Below are 8704 nucleotides of genomic sequence, written 5' to 3' on the forward strand. Positions count from 1 at the left end.
TTTCATACCCGGCCACCAAAAATGTTTCTTGAGATCCTTGTACATCTTCCCCGTTCCAGGATGTATTGAGTATCTGGTTTTATGAGCTTCTCTAAGTACCATTTCTCTCATATCTCCAAATTTTGGTACCCAAATCCTTTCAGCCCTATACCGGGTTCCGTCTTCCCGAATATTAAGATGCTTCTCCGATCCTTTGGGTATTTCATCCTTTAAATTTCCCTCTTTTAAAACTCCTTGTTGTGCCTCCTTTATTTGAGTAGTAAGGTTATTATGAATCATTATATTCATAGATTTTACTCGAATGGGTTCTCTGTCCTTCCTGCTCAAGGCATCGGCTACCACATTTGCCTTCCCCGGGTGGTAACGAATCTCAAAGTCGTAATCATTCAATAATTCAATCCACCTACGCTGCCTCATATTCAGTTGTTTCTGATTAAATATGTGTTGTAGACTTTTGTGGTCGGTATATATAATACTTTTGACCCCATATAAGTAGTGCCTCCAAGTCTTTAATGCAAAAACAACCGCGCCTAATTCCAAATCATGCGTCGTATAATTTTGTTCGTGAATCTTCAATTGTCTAGACGCATAAGCAATCACCTTCGTTCGTTGCATTAATACACAACCGAGACCTTGCTTTGATGCGTCACAATAAATCACAAAATCATCATTCCCTTCAGGCAATGACAATATAGGTGCCGTAGTTAGCTTTTTCTTCAATAACTGAAACGCTTTCTCTTGTTCATCATTCCATTCAAATTTCTTCCCTTTATGCGTTAATGCAGTCAAGGGTTTTGCTATTCTGGAAAAGTCTTGGATGAACCTTCTGTAGTAACCAGCTAGTCCTAAAAACTGGCGTATGTGTTTTGGAGTTTTCGGGGTTTCCCACTTTTCAACAGTTTCTATCTTTGCCGGATCCACCTTAATACCTTCTTTGTTCACTATGTGACCGAGGAATTGAACTTCTTCCAACCAAAATGCACACTTTGAAAACTTAGCGTACAATTCTTCCTTCCTCAATACTTCTAACACCTTTCTCAAATGTTCACCGTGTTCTTGGTCATTCTTTGAGTAAATAAGTATGTCATCAATGAAAACAATGACAAACTTGTCAAGGTATGGTCCACACACTCGGTTCATAAGGTCCATGAACACAGCTGGTGCATTAGTTAAACCAAACGGCATGACCATAAACTCGTAATGACCGTAACGTGTTCTGAAAGCAGTCTTTGGAATATCATCTTCTTTCACCCGCATTTGATGATACCCGGAACGTAAGTCAATCTTTGAATAAACAGACGAGCCTTGTAGTTGATCAAATAAGTCATCGATTCTCGGTAGTGGGTAGCGGTTCTTGATGGTAAGTTTGTTCAACTCTCGGTAGTCGATACACAACCTGAATGTACCATCTTTCTTCTTGACAAACAAAACAGGAGCTCCCCACGGTGATGTGCTTGGTCGAATGAAACCACGCTCTAAAAGTTCTTGTAATTGGCTTTGCAGTTCTTTCATCTCGCTGGGTGCGAGTCTGTAAGGAGCACGAGCTATTGGTGCAGCTCCTGGTACAAGATCTATTTGAAATTCAACGGATCGATGTGGGGGTAATCCTGGTAATTCTTTCGGAAATACATCAGGAAATTCTTTTGCAATGGGAACATCATTGATGCTCTTTTCTTCAGTTTGTACTTTCTCGACGTGTGCTAGAACAGCATAGCAACCTTTTCTTATTAGTTTTTGTGCCTTCAAATTACTAATAAGATGTAGCTTCGTGTTGCCCTTTTCTCCGTACACCATTAAGGGTTTTCCTTTTTCTCGTATAATGCGAATTGCATTTTTGTAACAAACGATCTCTGCTTTCACTTCTTTCAACCAGTCCATACCGATTATCACATCAAAACTCCCTAACTCGACTGGTATCAAATCAATCTTAAATGTTTCGCTAACCAGTTTAATTTCTCGATTCCGACATATATTATCTGCTGAAATTAATTTACCATTTGCTAATTCGAGTAAAAATTTACTATCCAATGGCGTCAATGGACAACTTAATTTAGCACAAAAATCTCTACTCATATAGCTTCTATCCGCACCCGAATCAAATAAAACGTAAGCAGATTTATTGTCAATAAGAAACGTACCCGTAACAAGCTCCGAGTCTTCTTGTGCCTCTGCCGCATTAATATTGAAAACTCTTCCGCGGCCTTGTCCATTCGTGTTCTCCTGGTTCGGGCAATTTCTAATAATGTGGCCCGGTTTTCCACATTTATAACAAACTACATTGGCATAACTTGCTCCGACACTACTTGCTCCGCCATTACTCGTTCCGACACCATTTGTTCCTTTCGTTCTATTAACCCCTGGTCCGTAGACCTCACACTTCACCGCGCTATGACCATTTCTTTTACACTTGTTGCAAAATTTGGTGCAGAACCCCGAGTGATACTTTTCACACCTTTGGCATAGCTGCTTCTGATTGTTGTTGTTATTGCGGTTATTATTGTTGTTGGGATGATTGTTGTAGTTGCTGTTGTTGTTGTTGTTGTTGTTGTTGTTGTTGGGCCGTTTGTTGTAGTTGCGATTGATGTTGCGATTGTTGGGATAATTGCTGCGATTATTGTTGTAATTGCTGTTGTTGTTGTATTGGTGATTCTTATCACCATTTTCCTCCCACTTTCTTTTGACTTGCTTCACATTGGCCTCTTCAGCAGTCTGTTCTTTAATTCTTTCTTCAATCTGGTTCACTAGTTTGTGAGCCATTCTACATGCCTGTTGTATGGAGGCGGGATCGTGTGAACTTATATCTTCTTGGATTCTTTCCGGTAATCCTTTCACAAACGCGTCGATCTTCTCTTCCTCATCTTCGAATGCTCCCGGACACAATAGGCACAATTCTGTGAATCGTCTTTCATACGTGGTAATATCAAATCCTTGGGTTCGTAACCCTCTAAGTTCTGTCTTGAGCTTATTGACCTCGGTTCTGGGACGGTACTTCTCGTTCATCAAGTGCTTGAATGCTGACCACGGTAGTGCGTACGCATCGTCTTGTCCCACTTGCTCTAGATAGGTATTCCACCATGTTAACGCAGAACCTGTGAAGGTATGCGTAGCGTACTTCACTTTGTCCTCTTCAGTACACTTACTTATGGCAAACACCGATTCGACCTTCTCGGTCCACCGTTTCAATCCGATCGGTCCTTCGGTTCCATCAAATTCCAAAGGTTTGCAGGCAGTGAATTCTTTGTAGGTGCATCCTACACGATTTCCTGTACTGCTAGATCCAAGGTTATTGTTGGTATGTAGCGCAGCCTGTACTGCGGCTATGTTTGAAGCTAGAAAAGTACGGAATTCCTCTTCATTCATATTCACGGTGTGTCGAGTAGTCGGTGCCATTTCCTTCAAAATAGTTAAATGGAACAAGTTAATCATACAGAATATTAAGAGTAGTTAATAGTATTTCGTAGCATAATATGAACTCATTTATAAAAGCTTTTTCTTCATATTAGCGTTTTATAAGTTTAAATTAGGGTAGTACCTACCCGTTAAGTTCATACTTAGTAGCTAATATACAATTCAACTACTACAATTCTATATGAAAAACTGATTATAACAATATTTCGCGTTCAAACTTTTACACAATATTTTACAAACTTACAATACCGCTTATTTTACATATAGCATGAAATATAGCACACAATAAATTTGATACAAGATGGTTGTGAAGATAATTCTAGCTAGTACACAAGTCGTTCAGCAAAGGCAATAAAGACACGTAATTCATACGTCCAGAAACAAGTCATGCATTCTGGTTTTACTAGGATTACTTCCCATCCTTGGTCTTGTGGAACATAACCGTTATGGCCGTTGATAAGACAGCGTGTTGTAACGTCGTCAAAGGGACGAGGGTTACGTAAAATAAGTTCATATATATGTGAATAATGGCTCGTATTAGGGGAACATCATATATCCCTAGAAACTTGGCAAAACGAACCAAAACCGAAGAAGAAGAAACAAGCGAGTCGGAATAAGATAGTTGTATTCGTGTGGTGTAATATATGTAATATAGTGTGCTTATGCTTTATGATATATGTAAAAATTGCTTGTATTAATAAGTATTTTTTTTATGAATCTAACTCTTGTCTATTTTACAGTATAAAAACACAAAATGGATAGACAACCCAATATTTTAAGAGACCTACCCGGAGACATGATTGATGAAATCTTGTCTAGAGTCGGTCAGAATTCTTCGGCACAACTATTTAAGGCGAGATCAGTTTGTAAGACATTCGAAGAACGTTCCAAGAATGCCTTGGTTTATAAAAGGCTTTCGTTCGAAAGATGGGGGATATCACATTGGGAAATCCATAAGTTACGATGTGTTTACTTTGACGCATATATTGCGGGGAACCCAAATGCTATTTTACGCAATGGGTTAAGAAATTATTTTGACTCAATATATCCGAATATTGGACTTCGTGATTTAGAAAAAGCGGCTAACATGCAACATAAAGAAGCATGTTATGCTTACGGATTAGTAATGTTCGCTTCTCACCAAAGTGAGAACAAGAACATCGGGCTACAACTATTAAACAAAACGTTCCCACAAGTGACGGAGTCGGTAATTGGGGTAAGAAATGAGGTTTTTAGATTGTTACGGGACTGTTGGACATTACGTAACCCTCGTCCCTTTGACGACGTTACAACACGCTGTCTTATCAACGGCCATAACGGTTATGTTCCAAAAGACCAAGGATGGGAAGTAATCCTAGTAAAACCAGAATGCATGACTTGTTTCTAGACGTATGAATTACGTGTCTTTATTGCCTTTGCTGAACGACTTGTGTACTAGCTAGAATTATCTTCACAACCATCTTGTATCAAATTTATTGTGTGCTATATTTCATGCTATATGTAAAATAAGCGGTATTGTAAGTTTGTAAAATATTGTGTAAAAGTTTGAACGCGAAATATTGTTATAATCAGTTTTTCATATAGAATTGTAGTAGTTGAATTGTATATTAGCTACTAAGTATGAACTTAACGGGTAGGTACTACCCGAATTTAAACTTATAAAACGCTAATATGAAGAAAAAGCTTTTATAAATGAGTCATATTATGCTACGAAATACTATTAACTACTCTTAATATTCTGTATGATTAACTTGTTCCATTTAACTATTTTGAAGGAAATGGCACCGACTACTCGACACACCGTGAATATGAATGAAGAGGAATTCCGTACTTTTCTAGCTTCAAACATAGCCGCAGTACAGGCTGCGCTACATGAAATGTCCCGTTCTTATTGATTAAAAACGTTCCATATTAATTGATTTGGTTGCGAGGTTTTGACCTCTATATGAGACGTTTTTCAAAGACTGCATTCATTTTTAAAACAAACCATAACCTTTATTTCATAGATAAAGGTTTTAAAAAGCTTTACGTAGATTATCAAATAATGATAATCTAAAATATCCTGTTTACACACGACCATTACATAATGGTTTACAATAAAAATATGTTACAACAAAATAAGTTTCTTGAATGCAGTTTTTACACAATATCATACAAGCATGGACTCCAAATCTCGTCCTTATTTAACTATGCGACAGCGGAAGCTCTTAATAATCACCTGAGAATAAACATGCTTAAAACGTCAACAAAAATGTTGGTGAGTTATAGGTTTAACCTATATATATCAAATCATAATAATAGACCACAAGATTTCATATTTCAATACACATCCCATACGTAGAGATAAAAATCATTCATATGGTGAACACCTGGTAACCGACATTAACAAGATGCATATATAAGAATATCCCCATCATTCCGGGACACCCTTCGGATATGATATAAATTTCGAAGTACTAAAGCATCCGGTACTTTGGATGGGGCTTGTTGGGCCCGATAGATCTATCTTTAGGATTCGCGTCAATTAGGGTGTCTGTTCCTTAATTCTTAGATTACCAGACTTAATAAAAAGGGGCATATTCGATTTCGATAATTCAACCATAGAATGTAGTTTCGCGTACTTGTGTCTATTTTGTAAATCATTTATAAAACCTGCATGTATTCTCATCCCAAAAATATTAGATTTTAAAAGTGGGACTATAACTCACTTTCACAGATTTTTTTACTTCGTCGGGAAGTAAGACTTGGCCACTGTTGATTCACGAACCTATAACAATATATACATATATATTAAAGTATGTTCAAAATATATTTACAACACTTTTAATATATTTTGATGTTTTAAGTTTATTAAGTCAGCTGTCCTCGTTAGTAACCTATAACTAGTTGTCCACAGTTAGATGTACAGAAATAAATCGATAAATATTATCTTGAATCAATCCACGACCCAGTGTATACGTATCTCAGTATTGATCACAACTCAAACTATATATATTTTGGAATCAACCTCAACCCTGTATAGCTAACTCCAACATTCACATATAGAGTGTCTATGGTTGTTCCGAAATATATATAGATGTGTCGACATGATAGGTCGAAACATTGTATACGTGTCTATGGTATCTCAAGATTACATAATATACAATACAAGTTGATTAAGTTATGGTTGGAATAGATTTGTTACCAATTTTCACGTAGCTAAAATGAGAAAAATTATCCAATCTTGTTTTACCCATAACTTCTTTATTTTAAATCCGTTTTGAGTGAATCAAATTGCTATGGTTTCATATTGAACTCTATTTTATGAATCTAAACAGAAAAAGTATAGGTTTATAGTCGGAAAAATAAGTTACAAGTCGTTTTTGTAAAGGTAGTCATTTCAGTCGAAAGAACGACGTCTAGATGACCATTTTAGAAAACATACTTCCACTTTGAGTTTAACCATAATTTTTGGATATAGTTTCATGTTCATAATAAAAATCATTTTCTCAGAATAACAACTTTTAAATCAAAGTTTATCATAGTTTTTAATTAACTAACCCAAAACAGCCCGCGGTGTTACTACGACGGCGTAAATCCGGTTTTACGGTGTTTTTCGGGTTTTCAGGTTTTAAATCATTAAGTTAGCATATCATATAGATATAGAACATGTGTTTAGTTGATTTTAAAAGTCAAGTTAGAAGGATTAACTTTTGTTTGCGAACAAGTTTAGAATTAACTAAACTATGTTCTAGTGATTACAAGTTTAAACCTTCGAATAAGATAGCTTTATATGTATGAATCGAATGATGTTATGAACATCATTACTACCTTAAGTTCCTTGGATAAACCTACTGGAAAAGAGAAAAATGGATCTAGCTTCAATGGATCCTTGGATGGCTCGAAGTTCTTGAAGCAGAATCATGACACGAAAACAAGTTCAAGTAAGATCATCACTTGAAATAAGATTGTTATAGTTATAGAAATTGAACCAAAGTTTGAATATGATTATTACCTTGTATTAGAATGATAACCTACTGTAAGAAACAAAGATTTCTTGAGGTTGGATGATCACCTTACAAGATTGGAAGTGAGCTAGCAAACTTGAAAGTATTCTTGATTTTATGAAACTAGAACTTTTGGAATTTATGAAGAACACTTAGAACTTGAAGATAGAACTTGAGAGAGATCAATTAGATGAATAAAATTGAAGAATGAAAGTGTTTGTAGGTGTTTTTAGTCGTTGGTGTATGGATTAGATATAAAGGATATGTAATTTTGTTTTCATGTAAATAAGTCATGAATGATTACTCATATTTTTGTAATTTTATGAGATATTTCATGCTAGTTGCCAAATGATGGTTCCCACATGTGTTAGGTGACTCACATGGGCTGCTAAGAGCTGATCATTGGAGTGTATATACCAATAGTACATACATCTAAAAGCTGTGTATTGTACGAGTACGAATACGGGTGCATACGAGTAGAATTGTTGATGAAACTGAACGAGGATGTAATTGTAAGCATTTTTGTTAAGTAGAAGTATTTTGATAAGTGTATTGAAGTCTTTCAAAAGTGTATAAATACATATTAAAACACTACATGTATATACATTTTAACTGAGTCGTTAAGTCATCGTTAGTCGTTACATGTAAGTGTTGTTTTGAAACCTTTAGGTTAACGATCTTGTTAAATGTTGTTAACCCAATGTTTATAATATAAAATGAGATTTTAAATTATTATATTATCATGATATTATCATGTATGAATATCTCTTAATATGATATATATATACATTAAATGTCTTTACAACGATAATCGTTACATATATGTCTCGTTTAAAAATCATTAAGTTAGTAGTCTTGTTTTTACATATGTAGTTCATTGTTAATATACTTAATGATATGTTTACTTATCATAGTATCATCTTAACTATATATATATCCATATATATGTCATCATATAGTTTTTACAAGTTTTAACGTTCGTGAATCACCGGTCAACTTGGGTGGTCAATTGTCTATATGAAACAAATTTCAATTAATCAAGTCTTAACAAATTTGATTGCTTAACATGTTGGAAACATTTAATCATGTAAATATCAATCTCAATTAATATATATAAACATGGAAAAGTTCGGGTCACTACAGTACCTACCCGTTAAATAAATTTCGTCCCGAAATTTTAAGCTGTTGAAGGTGTTGACGAATCTTCTGGAAATAGATGAGGGTATTTCTTCTTCATCTGATCTTCACGCTCCCAGGTGAACTCGGGTCCTCTACGAGCATTCCATCGAACCTTAACAATTGGTATCTTG

Source organism: Rutidosis leptorrhynchoides, chromosome 2 (genome assembly GCF_046630445.1).
Source record: "Rutidosis leptorrhynchoides isolate AG116_Rl617_1_P2 chromosome 2, CSIRO_AGI_Rlap_v1, whole genome shotgun sequence".
Classification (NCBI taxonomy): domain Eukaryota; kingdom Viridiplantae; phylum Streptophyta; class Magnoliopsida; order Asterales; family Asteraceae; genus Rutidosis; species Rutidosis leptorrhynchoides.